Genomic DNA, 18,838 nt, shown 5'->3' with positions numbered 1-18,838 from the left:
TAGTTATGGCTGTGCATGTTGAGATATTCAGAGACCCTCTGTATCAAAGGAGCGGGTGTTAATTGAACAGTTGTAGCACATCTGTTTCCCATCATGCATTGTTATCTGGGGGTTCATCAGAGGGATGTTGTACACCACGCCCTACCCATTGCATCTTGAGTAGCTTTATGCCTTACAAGTGTCTGAGGCTGCATATCAATGTCCGTATACGTGGAAGAGGCCTAACACCACAGAAGATAATACAATTCATTTGCATGCAGTCGTCTCACCCGGGAGTGTATTAGTGCACAGTAGTGGCATATTCAAGTGGATTTAAGCCTATAAGCTTTGAGATAAAGCAAAGGGTTGGAGATTCCTCCTTGCTACCACAGCATGTACCATGTGCTAATTATATTCAGCATGGTCTTGGCTAAAACACAGTATCATGTACAGGCAGGTGTAAATGAGGCATTCGCATGTACATGTTCAGACTTTGTGGTAATTACTTCCCATGTGCAGAAGCTTGGCATATGAATTAATCGGCTGTGCAGTGTGTTGTGCGTAAATGTGCGGGGTTGATCTTGTGAGGGGGCGTGCACTGCAACTGAATCAACAGCTTCAGGTTACACTCACTCGCTTTCATCTTTCATGCCTGAATAGGTGATGAATACAGTGTGTATGTATGTGTATATGTGTGGGTGTGGGTGTGTTTGAGTGTGTGTATGTTTGTGTGTGTGTCTTTGCATCTGCGTGTCTCTGTATCCATGCGTGCAAACCTTTCTTTATCAATCGTTGTCGGGTGAAAACCTAATAACTCTAATTTTGGTGATTTTCATGTTTTAACTTCAATTGAAGGAAATTAAATTCTACAACCCCTTTGGCTTATGAAACACGTTCAAAGCACATTGGATAAACTGAAAAATGCCTGGCCATCAAGCTAAAAAACAACTGACATTTTGGAGATACAAGGTTTTCACCTGACAACACTGAAATATTTGTATATTCCTACTTTATATTGGTAAATAGGCGTATGTGAGTGAGTGTGTATGTATGTTTACATTTGTATTTGTGTGCATATCCAAATCCACAATGAAGAGCTCTGCTCAGTGTTAGTAGTGCATATAATTAGATGTGTACATTGTTGACTTACATTGACTTATCACTCTCCAATAAGCAATATTTCCTTCTTCAGAGGGCCATAAGGGGAGAGCTACAGGTGATGCGCATGACTGAGCATGCATACTCCCGTAATAGGTTCTTTCAATGACTTCCAGGTTTTGTTCGGTCACTACAAAGCACCATTGTGTGCATAGCGCTCAGTGTGCGCTGAGCGGAGGATGGGGCTAATAGATTGGCAGTACCTGCAGGCAAAGCTCGATTCAACCAGTTAAATGAATGGTTGCCTCTTCTCGCCACCGAGGGAGCTGAGCACTGAAGTGCTTCCTGAACACACAACATAATATAAAGAAGAAATGTGCACATGCAATATCTAATGGATATTATGCCATATATATCCAATTACAACTTTTGGCGAGCAAGATCTGCAAAGCATTATTAGCCACTCAACATGCAGCAATACTCTTTATAGGGACAGTTGGGATCATTCAGCGTCTGACACACAACCCAGATGTTATACAGGCTCTTAAGTGTAGCGATGTGGAGGCAGTGCATGTATAGCTACCCTATCCATTAATAATATGCTGCTGTGGAACATTACTCTAAGGGCTGCATACACACCCAGTAATGGCTAAAAAGTGTACTCAAATGAAAAACCTACATAAGCTAACAATGTTCAAATTTCAATCCATTATGCATTCAAATTGTCTTGTGTTTTATTCATTTCAATCCAGGAAATGTTGAATTCTCATTTTATTATGATTCATTCAAATGGAGCTCACACAGTGTGGCAGAATATAGAAATTTGTCTAGTCTTGAACCCTCAAAGAATTCCATTATTGCAAAATTGAATTGTAATCACAGGAGTTTATTTTCCAGGTCCTGATAATGTTCCATACCTCGGCTGCTCCTGAGGATCCTACTTTACCATTCGAGATGCCTTAAGAACGAACTTTTGTCACATGCTTCTCAATCTATAGCCTCAACATAGCCTTTTGTGGGAAAATCCATTAAGTTCAATGGTCAGATGACTGTCAATAGAGCATGGTTGCATGGCTATGGACACATGGTAGCCCAGAGAGCAACTGTATGGATGTGAAAACATGATAGCTTTGACTTCTAAATGGCCCAAGGCTTTAGAGAGTGCACACGTCTATACAAGGAGACATGTACATAAAATCAGTGTTATGTCACAACATGATTGCTCCTGCAGTGTTTCGAGAGATGTGGACAGCTACATATGTGAACAGAATATCAGTAGGAACACAAAAATATCTAAAGATTTTGAGATGCAGATTTAAATTAAACATATGCCTTGTAATTAACATTAAGCTGTAATAACCTTACTTAATTCTGCTTATTAATAAATCAAAATGCACTTGCTGTATGTGCTGCAAAGTTAAAATGTGGTACTGTATTAACAATTCAATGGGTCGGTTCAACTTGCTTCTTTTCTCTGGGTAGTATAGTGAGGGATTTTATTTGTGAGCACAGTGGACAATCAATGTGATTAATCATTAGCTTTAGTAGAAAATTAGACTTATCCAAATTCAAACATGCCCAAAGGATTTGATTGAACGGGCTAATTGTCTTTTAGGGGAATTAATTAACTACACGTTCGCTGGGGACTAGATCACAGAAAACATGGGGGGATTTGGTTTGCTTCAGTAAGATGACACTTGTTACGAGGCCTGGGAGAGACATTCTCTTTGAAGCCACACTCCTGCAGAGGATTGGACAGAATCAATTCTTTTCAATTTGCTTTGAAGAGGAAAAAGCATCCTCATCTGGCAGAGTCCATCACAAACTCTGTGGGACACTAAGACTTGTCCTTATTTATTCTTTGTCTTGAAACCAAAGGCTGGCAATTTGCATTCTTGATTTGTTTTGCTGGCCTAACAATGTCTCTTTACCTGGCTTTTCTGGGTGTGCCGAGACTACATAAAAAACGTCTTTCATCCTACTTCATACTGTGATTACTGGCTTTGATCACACCTCCTACCCATGTGAAGATTGCATACTTCCTATATGATCCTCTAACATGGATTTCAGCAGGCATTCAAGGCTGAGTTTTACTTCTCTGTCCCGAAGCCTCTGTGACCTTTTCCTCCCTCTCCTGCAAGATCTAGTAATGAGGACAGAGGCTTGTGGAGGCCGTTGTCCCCACCTTGATTTCATGGGTCATTGTTTCTGGGAATTTCTCCCCTCGCCCATGCAGCAGACTCCAAATGAGATTGCAAGTCTTCTTATCCCACTCCTGCCGGTGCCCAGTTGGGTTGTCTGTGCGTGAAATGTGTGGCTGGGAAACTGGATTACCTGTCCAAGTCTTCATGGTCGCTGGCAGGAGGGTGCAATGCCAATCGTTATCCCGCGGACAAGAGTGTGACAAAGGGACTGTTAGGCGCCTATACTGACACATGTGTTTTACATGGATTTGTGATTTAGCTGACAGCTTGCCCTGCAGCTGGCACACAGAAAAACAAAGGAAGACATGTATTGTATTTTGGATGTTAGCATCTGTTTATTTGCACAACAGCAACTAGTACAGAATTGACGGTGAGGCAAATATTAAGCAGTAAAACATCAATGACATGCAGGTGAGGAGATAAAAACTCAAGCCAGGCTCATGTAGGTGTCTAGTCTGGTCATGTGTATTTATATAGCCTTTTATCACAAGCAGTGTCTCAAAGGGCTTTACATACCATCATATACATACATCACTGTAGCCTATACCATACTACATCATATATGCATACTACATCATATACATACACACTGCAAAAAATGACAAGTTGTCAGTCGATTTTAACTTGTTTCCAGACATATCAAGCTTATTTCATGATATTTTTAGTCAAATTATCTCACTGCACTGGCAGATAGTCTTGCTGGTTTCAATTAATTTCACTTGATACATGCCAACATGACTTCTTTCAAGAAATCATCAGAAAACAATGAAGAAAATCTTGAAACGAGTGAAGAAGTTAATGGGCCACAGCCAACACTGCCAAATTTAAACATCAAATATGAAGGAAAAACAGAGAAGAGATACAATTATTACTGATAAAATGAAAAAAAAAAGGAAATAATCACGTAATATGTATCGGTGAGTGAAGAGTGTTGTTTAGCAGCAACCCAAGAGGTGAGCTGAGGTCCCGCTGCACCAGATTCCATAGATTTGGCACTGGGAGTCAGTCACAGAGTTGTGTGTGTGTTTTAATCATAGCAATGGGATTCAAGTCTCACCCACTCAAGATTAATAGGGCTTATGCAGTGAACTGAATTACTATTATTACGCTATATTACCATCATTCCTCATCCCTGATGGCTTCCTTTCCTACAGGTGACGACACCTTCATAATATACGAATGATGGACGGTGACTTCACACACTTTACTATACCATGCCTGGTCTGTCCCTTTTGACATTGATGAGCCAACTTAAAGGCAGTTCATCATACGGCTGAGTCATATCAAGCCCTTCAGCTCTGACACACTGTTTCATTTACATTTTAGGCAATTAGCCGACGCGCTTATCCAGAGCGACTTTCAAACAGTAGAGAGTTGGAAGACAAGGATCAAAGCCACAGCAGCAGCTAGACAATAGATGTGACAAATATTTGCATGCCGCTAGTAAAAAATAATGTATAAATAAATTTTGCATGAGTTCTTTTGAAGAGGTTCTGGTTAATGATTTTTAAAGCTACACTAGGCAAGATTTTACTGCAAAAATGCACCCGTCTTATCAGCCAAAATCAGCAAGTGGAGCTGCAATAGAGAAGAGAAGCGTCCCATCCCTCTAACTGAGATGCTGTGGATTCATCCTGTTTGCACAAATGACATTCTGGTGTCGAGTGTGGACATTTTTACACCCTCAGGACGTGATGAATCAAAAGAGCAAAATCCAAACTGTGTCCTAACCAGCAGTGAGCAGCGCTGGTCTTTCAGATCTTTTCCCTTTCTCTTTGGTTTCCTTTGGTATAAAGCATCACCGACCGGCCCGGGTTGGTAAACATCAGCGTTTACTTACAGGATTTCTGGGTATTGAAGTTCAAATTTCCCAAACAGCTTCCTCTCGCTTCCATTTGGAGCCGACAAGATGCAAAGTTGCCTAGTGCAACTTTAAATGATAGAAAGACTGAATTTTAATATTGATTGAGTCGGAGAAACATCATGGACGATGAAGGATTTTTTTCAGTACATTTGTTTTTTTGTTTATTATTTGCAGACAGATACAACCTTCAGAATGACCACACACTATCTCTCCATATCTTCTCCGGTCCCTTTAAGCTCTTTATCAACCATGCCAGTAATTGTGGGGAGCAATAACTTACAGTAGGTGTCACTTTTGACAGAGAAATTGTCCTTTTAGCTCATCTAGCGGGTCATCAGCGTTGTGACACAAACAAGACGCTGAGAATCTGGAAACCAGCACTCGATGGCTCTGTTCATTCTTCCCCAATCTGTTCTCCTAATTACAGTAATACCCAACAGAACCCTCGTTTCAAAAAGCCATAATTTGCCAGAGCGGTCTAGCAAGCCGGTGGCATCATCCTTATTTTCTCTCAAAATAAGATATTTGCACTTGCAGATGATGAATCCATGTGGTGTGAGGCCTTCGAGGGTGATGGGAAAGATGAGCAATCAGGTTTGGCAATTAGACCGTGAGCCAGTAGGACTCTCCTGACATTAACACAATCTGAAAAACATCATTACACACAGTTAGTATGAGTGGGTATAGAATGATGAAAGGTATTTTAATTATTATGATCTAAGTTACAACTGCTGTATGTCATGCAGGCAATATCTATATACATGTAAGAGTATATATGTTTAGAACAGGATAGATAGATAGATAGATAGATAGATAGATAGATAGATAGATAGATAGATAGATAGATAGATAGATAGATAGAGAGATAGAGGGATAGATGGATAGATATAGACCAAATATGATAAAGTGTTACAGAAATGTATGAAGAGAGGCAGGAATATGATATGAGAGAGAGGCTACAAAATAAAAGCCTTTTAGATATAGAGCAGAAGATGAAAGGCTTTACCTGGGGAGAAAACCACATACCTGTGTTCAGTTTTTGGAGGCTTGTGATTATTTGTGTTTGTATTTGTTGCTAATCCTCTCACCAGTCCCTCACCATGGGTATGCAGCATTAGCATATGACTGAAATTATACCTTGAGTGTAGCAACTGATATTCAAAGATGCTCAAATCCAGTAAAATCAGAGTCACTTTATTGGCCAAGTGTAATCGACAATTGCTGCAGGGACATACAGTATCAACCACTAAAAAAACAACGCAAGTACATACTGGCACATGTTACAGGATGGTAGGTGACAGTGGAAAACATGCAAAAGACAGTCGACTATACATACATACAGTATATATATATACATATACATATATATATATATATATCACTTCATGCATATACATTCAGCATTCTGTCTCGATGTGCATTCCCTTAAGCAATATATCGACCTGCCAGGATTTAAAACCCAGGCATATCTTGCTTTTGCATTTCCATTTGTCTGCTGCTTCAAGTTACATTGTATGCTATCTCAATTCATCCTTAAAAACAAATTGAGGGTGACATGTTCTTCCTCCCACAACAGGAACTATTTTCTCGGCTGAAAATGAAGCCCTCGCCTCAAAACAAACATATGCATCCACCCACGTGCGAGGTCTCGGCTCATTGTAGTCCACTCTTCCTCAAACAAATTTAACACTCATAGGGGAGCCTTTCCTGGGGTTGTCTATAAATGAAACCGTTCTCTTGCTTCCTTTACTACAGACAATAAAGCTGCCACAATGAGAAAAGCGCTCCGAATGAAGGCGAGGGTTGCTCATGAAAAACCCATTTCAAGTGACTCTGTGACACGGGGTTCGGAGAAGACAGAGCGAGTTGAGAAGGCAATAAAGTTGCTTACTGTGGGATGCTGACTAACAAGATGAAAAAAAGATCAGCGCAGGATGCCTCATCTTTCATTGCATGACAATTAGAACATGGTGTCTTAACACTCCGCAGGCTCCCCGGCTTTATGCAAGCAAAGCAGAGACGTGTCAACAAATTAATGGTGCAGACATTACCCCATAGTTATTTTCTTACTCTCCTGCTCACCAGGACATGAATAAACGCTCCCCGGAGGCACAGTGGGACGTCCCCTCCAAGATAGACCAGGGTGAACCAAGCAGGGACCCGCAGATCTATTTCCCACCGTTCACAGTGTCAGAGCCAAAACCCCGAGGCTCTGCCACCCCGTCATCCCCATCCATCTTTGGATTAATAATCTATAGCGTGATCCATCCTCTTACACAGATTAGATCTTGCTCTGAAGGGATCCCCGAAGAAATAACTCTGCAATGCTCTAAGCAAAGTCTGTGCAGCTCTTACTATCTACGACTATTCTAAAAACGAAAACACAGAAATGGCGTTGAACTACTCTATAAGCACAGTATTGACATTTTCCCTATTAAATAATATTACATGTTTTTACAAGAGGGTTTTCTTTTTATGCTTATATCATGAAAAATCAATGATAGGAAAGTGCTGTGGACTGTCCCTTTAGAGCAGTGACAGCAATGACTTACATAACAGATGAATAGTGATCAAAAGGAATATTGTAATGATTTACAGTAGTTCAATATAAAGCAACGATCCATATGTTTGTTTACATCCTCTACATGAACAGAGCTGGGGTTCAAGCAGTATTGCACAATATGTTGTCTTTCGCAGTTTGGATGCACATTGGATAGAGACAGTGTTCAGCCATAAGAATGTGTGCAGCTTCATTTATCTTTAGGAGCAACAGGAATATCTGCAACCATCTATAGCGTTTTGACAAGGTTCCCTGCAAACATAAATCAATCTTTTTTTCTTTTTTTAAGAAAGTGGACAGTCGATCTTTCTCAAAACATCTAACACTGCTGTGCCAAGGATAATATCTGTTCCATTTGGGATATTGTCTTTGAGCATTTTGCTTTGAGTTAGGGGTTTGAAACTGCCCAACTTTTATATGTTATTCCTATTGAACCCTCACAGCAAGGAGTATTTTTTCAGAGCGGTCTTCCGAGTCAAAAGTCAAAAACTTTAACAATCGCTTGTTAAAGTTTTAAGATTGACTCAACTCTTTATCTGGCTGGAGCAGGAATTTGTTCTTTTAAAAGTCACTGATATTCATGCTACCTCACAAGGAATCGCCTCTTTGTGATTGCAGCACATGCCTGACCTGATACAACAGTTCACACTTGTCACTCTGAATCCACTTTACACATGGTCAGGTTCACTTGGTGCATGAATACCAAACCTTGAAAGTGAGGGTGTAGACTTGTTATTTTCACCCGACAAATTAGGTGACAACTGTCTTGACTGGAGACAAGGTCCAGAAAAGTGGCACACACTTTCGACCGGAGTAACCATACCTCTGCATGGTTAGATCTCATTACACTTAACACACTGCGGTGCATTGCATCTCAGTAATCACACGTCTTGTAACCTTTCAAATAAAGCAGTGCAAAATAATATCTTACTGGTCAAAGTCAAGGATCGGCCCGGCGTTACTTTAAAATGCCCGCTGGCTTGTTACTTCTTAAAGTGCCAAAACTGATTCCCAGTGAGAGATAAAAGATTCCCTCGATGATGAAATCCACCAACACGTTTCAGAAAAGATGATACATTTTTGATGAAGTGTCCCTTTAAAGCTTAATTTCTGTCACCCTCAGAGACATCAAGCTTTTGATCACAGGCCCTGAATAATTAACTACCCTTCACGGAGATCATCAAAGATTATCCTTTATCGAAGATTATCCTTTATGAAATAATCTCACTGCTCCAAAAACTGATACTGAAAAAAAATGAAGACTAAACGCACCCCAGCGCATAAGCTGGTCCTCAGAGATACTGAATGCTTACTTCACATCTTGATGACTTAAAAATGTTGTTATAGCACTTCACAAGTTGGTTGCTTTATGTAAAAAATGAAATAATGAAAAAGGACGGGAATCTGCCAGGAAGGAAAAGCTCTTTATTTTACTTGAGATATTATTATATTACTGTCTTGATTATATTCTTATCTTGATCAAAAAGGATGATTCATATCACTGTGAACTAATTTTTTATTACTTAACTGACAAATCCTTTAGAAGATAACGTACTTTTTGGGTGAATAATCTTTAATTATTATTTTTCAGGTAAACACTGTTCATGCCAGTCCCTAATGCAAACACAATGCTCTCTCAACCCACAGAAAATCTCAAATTTGATATTCTTACTGCTAACCATTACAAGCCACAATCAGTAATTTGTTGAATATCAGATTCCAAGGCATAGTCAGTCAGTGATGTTTATGGGAGACACCACTGTGTTATTTTTCCTTAATTGGTTTCATATAAAAAATTCGGTAACACTTTACAATAAGGGTACATTAATTAAGGGTTAGTTAAAGCTTAATAAGCATTAACAAATCCTTAATTAACAGTTAACTAATGTGTCTGGTAATCATTTACTAATGGTGTTCATGTTAACTAAGGTATTCATTTATACATTATTTAATAGTCATCTTTATAAACTATTAAATGATGTATAAATTAATACCTTAGTTAACATGAACACCATTAGTAAATTACACATTAGTTAACTGTTAATTAAGGGTTAGTTAATGCTTATTAAGCATTAACTAACCCTTATTAAGCATTAACTAATCCTTAACTTAGTGTACCCTTATTGTAAAGTGTTACCAAAAATTCATTCATTTTATACTAATAGTCACCTAAAGCACCAGATAACAAAGCAAGAGCCGGAGAGGATAGACGCATATTAAAAAGTGCCACAGAGTTTCTTGAGACTTCTTTGTTCATGCGGTCCTCACCTGAACCCAGTGGGAACACATCTAAATCTGCAAAGCCACACGGATGATAATCAGCCAGTGAAGATGACCTGCCTCCCATAATGTCTAATCCTCCCCAGCTGAGTGAGACATCCTGGATATGAGTGATTGACTGGCTTTTATTTCCCGCACACCTCCTCCTGTATTACTGCATCGCATCAGTGCTGCATGATCACACAGGTTGTGTGCCAGTAACAGCTGGAGAAGGTGCTGTGTGATTACCTGTGGCACTCCCAGCTATAGTCTCCCAGACCAACGAGCGCCCCACAGCTCTGGTTTTAATGTATTTTTCAGCAGCGTGTGGGTACAAGGGTTGTCTCCCATCTTTTGGCCACTTAATGTGGGGGCAGCTACATTATTCATCAAGGTACGGAGAGTCACAGCAAAACTCAGCGCAAAGCCCAGGCAGGGATTAAAAAGCGGCTGCATGCATAGCATTCAGAAATAGGGTGTTGGGAGCATAGTTAGAGCTAAATGGATTCTCCCTTGATTCATTTGGCCTATTCCAATCATGTGAATGCTTTCTGTTTCATTTAAGAGAGGAAATGGGCTTGTCATTTTTGTGGGATTCTTATTTGAAATGGAGATGAGGCAAACTTACCATACAGCCTGGTCTCTGAGCACAACGCCTTAAAATGCAAAGAACGTGCTCCGTGCACGAGAAGCGAGAGAAATACGTTTCCTCCACTGCGAAAGGATTATGTGGAGGAGACACGACTAGAAGCAGGCAGAAGTTGGACATTGAAATGGCGAGGTGGAGAGGAAGGCTGCGGAGGTCAGGCTGGTGGATGAGCGTGTACATTCGCCTTCAACTCTGACAAGAGTGAAGTTCTCATTTTCAGCAAAAAAAATTCTTATTTAACCATGACCAAAAACCTTATCCTAACCATAACCAACGTTTTTAGTTGCCTAAACCAGTGGTTCTCAACCTGCGGGTCGCGAGATGATTTATGGGATATCACACAAATTCATGATCATGTCTATTTTTGGGGTTTTTTTCTCTAATTTTTGCTTTTTTCTTGTGAAATGCTGAATAGTTTTCAGCTTCTAGGCTTGGGTTAGGGAAAAGTGAAAATCATTCTCTGGTTGGACTGTCTTTGACGGGGGTCGGGAGTGGCATCGCTTCGTTTTAAGGAGTCACAAGCCAAAAAGGTTGAGAACCACTGGCCTAAACCTAACCCTAACTTTGAATGAAATAGTTTTACTTGCCTTAACATAACCATTAGTTAACCTTTTCAAGTGGCGAACACGTGAAAAGGCCGTTTCCAATGTGTGCAGTTGTCACATATACATTATTTGTGTCAACAACATACAATCTGCATTTCAGAGATTGTGCTTGTTTCACAAAATTTTGTGAGACTGTGTTGTTACCATGCTAGCCACTATCAGAAAAGGGTACAGTACCAATGGTGTAAAACCCCACTACAGCACATTACAGTCCTGAAATGTATTGGTTGTGTGTCCTTTTTTAATGAATGAATGAATTAATGAATTAATGAATTAATTTGAGGGTGAAATCCTTTACTGTAAAGAGTTTAATAGTGTAAATCTAGGAGTTTAGTGTAAAACCCAAGGGGGAAAACACCATGACTATAGGTCGTCATGCTCCTTTTATGCTGCGATATGTCATACATTTTAAAATTGGTCCTTGTATAGAGAGTGGAGGGGCTACACAATAAAGCTGCATGATAAATTATCATTGCTTTTTACATTTTTAGCAGCGGGAGCAATTTTCCTGCTGTGCGGGGGACATCGCCACCGAATGGTTGGAGGGAAAACACTGCTAATGTTCTGCCATCAGTATGTATGCATCTTCATTTTTTCATTTGGGAGCAAGAGGAAGATTTGATATCTGTAGTATTTTGACAAGTCCAGTTTCCCTGAAAACACATTCCTGACATCAGTCGATATCTTTGTTAAAAGGAAGTGGACATTCCCTCTTTTCAAAAGCTAACATCCAACACTGTTACCTCAGGGATAATATCTGTTCTGTTTTGGACGTTTTATTTCAGCACTTGATTTGAGCTTGTGGTTTGAAACTGCTCTACCTTGATGTGATATTCCTATTGAACTTTAACGGTGAAGAGTGATAGCTTTCACAGCCGTATTTTGACAAGTCCAGATCCCTGGAAACACTTCCAAGTGATTACTGTCCTGCTGAGACGGTTGTTGACAGCTACTCTAAAGAAATGTTTCTCCTTGTTCTTAGTGTTCTTAAGTGTTCTTAGTATGACTTATAAGAGCAAATTGAAACTAGAATTAAGGGAGGGACAATATTTGAAATCTCATTTGCATGGATTATATGAGGGATAATGTTTTTGTTAATACATGTGTCAGAGGGTAAGGCGCATCAATCTTGTTTAAGCTGTAAATCCAGGACTTTCACTTTTTCCTCCCATCTCAGAACCATTTGACATTCAACCAAAACATTTTCATTCATTATTTCACTCAAACTGAACAGGTATTATGATTTCATAGTGGAGTAATCTGATGTATCGTACATTTAAATAAGATACTCATGAAATACTCGATCTCCTTGTATCAGCATTGTTGACATGCTGTAGTTGTCAACCATTTTCTTCAGAAAACACCTTATCAGCCCAGTGAATACTGTTCATCATTCAGCTGACACTCCTCCTGCAGTCCAGTGACAGAAGATCCTCTTTCAATTGTGGTCAATGGCAAGGGCGCCCACTCACTCCCACAGATCCTCCATTATTTATTCAAGGTAGCCTGGAGTGAGCAGTGGATGTTGTGGCAGGGCTATCTCTCACTGAGGCAGGCTGATAAATAGACCTTATCTAGCGCTCCATCAGGAGACACCAGGTGAGCTCCCATCCCTGCTTCCCCCTGCACTTTTCCATGGGAGACCCCCTCAGTGTGCACCATCTATCTCTGCTGTCTCTCCGTGAGCATCAAACTGTAGCTCATATGAAAAGCCCACAGCTTGAAATTCTACTTCATATTTCATGCTGCCTCCTCTAATGACGTTATAATTAATTAATCTTTCGGAGATATGTTTCTGAAACATGTTTCGTAAATAGTGTGCAGAAACTGTGCAACTCTTGCAATATCATGACGATGTATATCTTGCATTTTTAATACACTACCAGTCAAAAGTTTGGACACACCTGATTGAATGTACTATGTTTTTCATTATCTGAAAGCCATTTTGATCTAAAGGCTTATGCTTAAATACTTGAAATTAGTTTTTTAGATAAATATAAATAGTGAAGTTGATGCCTATGTATGAATTTCTTTCCAAAGCCTTTGCCTTCCCATCAAGGCAAATATATCTAAAATATAATAGTTTTGATTTGTTTAACACTTTTTTGGTCACTGCATAATTCCATTTGTGTTATTTCATAGTTTTGATGTCTTTACTATTATTCTAAAATGTGAAAAAATAGTAAATATGCAGAAATATGGTGTGTCCAAACTTTTGACTGGTAGTGTATTAAAAATGCAAGATATACATCGTCATGATATTGCAAGAGTTGCACAGTTTCTGCACACTATTTACGAAACATGTTTGGTATGCAGTGGTATGACTGAAGAAATCCCATGAACCAATGTATGATAGCATTCATAACAACCTAAACCATTATTGCTCTCAGAAGCCTGTCTGCTATGTTATCTATGTCCCATCACCACTAGTTACTCTGATTCTTTTTAAGTCACATCGGTTAAGACCATCATTTTAATGCCTAATATGTAAATGTACCGCTATTACCATCAGATTTATAAAAATTAGATTTTACCATATATATATGTTAAGAATATATTATATATATATACACAGTATATTTACTAATAAATAGGTTAGGAAATGTGTGATGCGATGCCACAGCAGGTTTCCTGATGCGGACATTTGAGACACTGTTCTGTAATACTTTTTTCACATTCACTTTTTTTTTTTTTTTTTGAGGGATTGGTATTTCAAAGGCTCTGCTGTGATCAGAGCTCCAATTTTCCAGTCACCATTCCCTGAACTTCAGCGACTGTACTGCTATCCTGTTCTGCCCCTGTAGCTTTGACACATCTTCACACAACATCGCTCTATCACAGACAGACAGGCGAGCCAAACTGTTCCTCTGAGCTTCGGTGCGAGGCTAGTTTAGCATTGCCTGATTGTGATTGCTCTGAATGGGTATAGCCCTAAATTGAATTTTTGATGAGAACTTATCTTGTAAGACCCAGATGGAAGTGGTGCATCCCCTGAAGTGGATCCATGTCTTCTTTTGTTAGGCTCAGCGTTTGACATTACGTTGTCGTTTCCTAATGGAAACAACTTCACTACAAACAGTAAAGACTTCATAATGCAGTACCATGAAGCGCTGAGGTTTGTTCGGTAAAAGCAGGGACAAATTATCGATCAAGCATTCTGCAATTATAGCACATTACTTTTTTTTCCAACATATTTGTTTGGCATTTTTAAAAACAGACAGTTGAAAGTGGAGAGAGACAGGAAAGACTGGGAGAGAGAGAGAGAGAGAGAGAGAGAGAGAGAGAGAGAGAGAGAGAGAGAGTAAGTAAATAAGTAAGTAAACCTTTAACCTTTCAAAACCGTACTTACAAAGTGCTTTACAAGAGAGAAAACTGAAAGGTAACTAAATAAAAAGAATAAAATATACATATAAATATCTATATGTATACATGCGCACATATAAAAAATCATACAAATACATATACATATACATACATACATACATACATACACAGATATACATGCATACATACATACATATGCACATATATATCCATATACATATACACATAAATACACACCTGTATATACATGCAAACATGCAAATACATAGGAGCAAACATATAAATGCTGTTGTATAGCAGTAAAAACAGTACAAACATACAACAGTGCACATTATTCAATAAAGGCAGCAGCAAAAGTTTTATTTTATTTAACCTTTATTTTACCAGGTTGTCTCATTGAGATGCAACCTCTTTTTCAAGAAAGACCTGGTTTTAAGACGTCGTTTAAAACTTTTAACTGAGGAAGCATTTCTTACGGAAATGGAGAAGGGGATGACGTGTCAAAGGTCCCAGGCCAGACTCGATCCCAGGATGTCGTGGTTACATGGCAGGCGCCTTAGACCACTGAGCCACCCAGGACGCCCAAACCCCTTCTATTTTTAATAAACTGTTTTATGACGGTACATGTTGATTGTTATGGGGTTGACTTTATGACTGAGGTGCTACAGGGTTGATTTTACGACCAAACGTCTATGGATCTCAGTAGCGAGATAAATGACTGTACATCAGTTGATACTAAGGGTAAAATATGTCCAGCTCTTGAGCAGTGACTCACCCAGCAGCCGAGACAATCTTACCTGCTGGCAGCTCCTGGGCTCCTCTTGAGACCGCCACATCTTGTGTCAGTGCTGTGTTCTCTGACGGCGTCTGTAGTGAGCTACAGCCCGCCGCTCTTACACAACCAGCCGCTTCTCTCCTGCTCCATCGGTACGCAGGCTCGGCAAGCACCGCTGTAATTTAAATCCTACATGGTCACAATCTGTGTTGACGCAGTTAATGGACTAACCCCAGCTCAGATCAATCCCTTATCATGTAAACGCAGGTGCTTCTACAGTATAGAAGAAATATGACAATTATGGTAATTACAATAATTATGGTGTTCAATCCTGGTGATGATTATGGATGTGTTTTTGCATATTTGCATAATGTGTGTGACTACTAAGACTACTAAGTAAAATAGTGTAAAAGTTAGTTGAATAAAGTAATTATTCACACCGTAAAGAACTTATCGGTTGCCAGGTCCCTTGCTGTGATTCTCATGCACAGCTTGTTGCTGCTGTCTCAGCAACACCTTGTAAATCCAATCTTAGCGATTTCAATTTTATTTACTGAAACTGAAGGTTTGCATCATGCTTTGTGTAGCAAGTGTCATGACCCCAAACATAGGATTATTGTCCAACAGCAACATCATGGTCAAAGCGGAGATGAACCACAGGTGCCACGCTTGCTGCTTATTGATTATTTCACATAGATGTCAGCTTCATCTAAAAAAAAAAAAAAGAAAAAGACAGAGTGTACTCTGTCTTTTTCTTTTTTTTTCCTTTCCATTCACTGAAGGTCTCTACGCCTCAATGCCTTGACAATCCAAAAATGGCTTGCCATTATATTTGCCTACTGCTTGTACAACATGTTTTACTGGTAATCATAGAAGATTTTGAACCCTGAGTGACAAAGAATTGAGAATGTTCTCTGGGGTGTAATGGCATCTGTCAGGCTTGTCTGTGGTTCTTCAAGCTGTGAACATGCTTGTAAAACGCTGCCAAACCAAACAGCTGCTATTTACTGCGTGTAAGCGCTAACTGAACACAAACACAGGACAGATGCTATGGGGTGCAGTTATTTCCCCAACTCCCATCACACATCATGGGATTACTCTCCTCTACTGGCCCCTTCACCCATAAAAATCACCTATTTTAATTTGCTTGTTTAGCTTATGGTGGGAATGTATGCCGGTTTAGAATTACATTAGAAGCATGCTTTGGGTTCAGTGTCTTGCTCAAGGACACTTTGGCAGGACACATGGCTATTGCAAGGATTGAAACTGTTAAGCGCATTCTATACTTTAATGAAAATGGCATCTCTGCGCATAATTTGATGCTATTTGACGTGTATTTGGGGTTGAAAAGTATCTCTGCGTAGGTGTTGCGTACCTGCCCAAGAATCTCAGCTTTGCGTCGAGTCTACGTGCAGTCGTGTACTCTGATTGGCTGATCATAGGGGCGATCATGACGACATCCAGCTCTTCAACATCCAGCTGCTCCAACACATCCCATTCCTCCAGCTGCATCGCTATAGTCGTGTCCATGTTTGTTTTGTGATCGTCACGTCTGCTTCCTGTTCCTCTCTTCTTCTACACTTCTACACTGCCACGCTATGTACGGGATTTCAACAACATGCTGCGTGCACATCAACGCAGAAGAATAAAAACTTAAATATAAGTGTCGCCGCATTGTTTACATTCTCGCTTTACATTACGTTTACATTACGTTCGACTATAAAATGCACTTTACATTTACGATAAGATACGATAGAACTTTATTGTCAGATTTCTCTGAAAATTGTTATGCATCATAGCAGCTCCGTTTTTTAAAAAAAGAAACACACATCATACACAGGGTGAACACAATCACATGCACATAAAATGCAAAATAACACTACACTCAATTACACATAAACATCAGAAAAGCACAGGGACCCTAGGTTACCCCCATGTTGCACTAAGCCCATATATTGCACCCTCCACTCAAACTTCTTTCACTGGATGATCTCTCTAACTACTAGGCAACCTCAGCAGTGGTTTCTTGATTAGAATTGTCTTCTAACTGTCAGGCAGTTAAATTTAACCTGTCAGATGTGTCTTTCAGCTAAGATCCGAGGCATGCAGTTGGCTGCCTAATGGTGCTACCAATAGCTGCTTCATGCTTCAAATCATTCCTTCACAGTTTACACCATCCATGAGGCCAGTGGCGAGGCGGCGGACCTGACGAATTGAGCTCAGAGAGTCGAATTGAGGTCAGTGAAGTCACATCCTGGCTCATGACGATGATTGGGATTGATACACTTGTGTTAATTTTTGGATTACATTTAGATTTTTAGATTTAAATTCATTTGAGTATAGCATTTGTTTTAAGCTCTACGGGGAACCAGATGGGTGGGGTTAGGCTTGACCGATCAGGCCTTCGATGTTGAATCGATGCCTGACACATGGTCAAGCCGTGAGGAGGAATTTTTGTCTTGGATTATAGGTGAAGTCACGGTATGAATCATAAGTAATCATCAAGGAACCGTGAAGTTGATTGCTTAGAGACCTTTGAGACCTTTGGAGTTCAATCACAAGAGCTTTCCTGGAGGTTCCAGAGCGCCAATATTCAGTACACATGCATATGATTGATCCAGGAGTCTCTTTGCCCAATATAAAGGATGCTTAATCATATGTATCCTATGTATACATTTAAAGCCAAAGAAGTGTTAGAGTGTAGCAGCATTGTTGATACCTGAAGTGTTTTGCTCATATCTTTCATCATTTATTCGCCAACTATAATAATGTGCATGCAGAAATGGTGGCATGAGTGCACAAACACATCAACATCTTGCATAGTAACACCATCCCAGCAAGCTTTTGACAGGCAGCGACGTGCAGGAGGAGGACAAGTTTAACGTCAACCCAAACAAGCACAAAATCTGAAATTATGGCATGGTCAAAATTTATATTACAACAGCTTTGGAAACTGTTTTGAACCTGATACCAGAAAATTATTTATCTGATTTCACAAAACGAGGAAGTTAGCAGCGACGGACGACTACAGACGCCGTGTCAACTTTAATTTTGGCGCTATATTTACACCGGTTTTCAGCGTCGAATTAACAGGAATTCAACGACAAAATGTTTGCCGGTTATATTCTAAGGGATTGTAGTTATTAGAATGCCACGAAATATCTACCAAGTGGATACAAGCAGTCACTTAGAATGAAAATGTGCATTTACCATTAATAAATTCGTATGCAGATTTATTAGAGTTCCTCCTCAACCCATTAAGAGCTCCTTATGAGTTCTCCGTTTGAGACTGCTCAAGGCGTTGGAGCGTGGGTGTCATCGTTGGAGAATGCGTGTATGTGTCTGTGTGTATATGTGTGTGCGTGTGTGTGTATATGTGTGTGCGTGTGTGTGTGTGTGTGCGTGCGTGCGTGTGTGTGTGTGTGAATGTGTGGGAAGCGAGAGGCCCAGGAAGAAAATCGTGTTAAAGGGAGGCGAATGGGTGACATGACAAATGGTAGAGGCCAAAATTCTTTCCCCTT

Source organism: Centroberyx gerrardi, chromosome 10 (assembly GCF_048128805.1).
Source record: "Centroberyx gerrardi isolate f3 chromosome 10, fCenGer3.hap1.cur.20231027, whole genome shotgun sequence".
NCBI classification, from domain to species: domain Eukaryota; kingdom Metazoa; phylum Chordata; class Actinopteri; order Beryciformes; family Berycidae; genus Centroberyx; species Centroberyx gerrardi.
Note: the sequence above shows the minus strand (reverse complement) of the source record.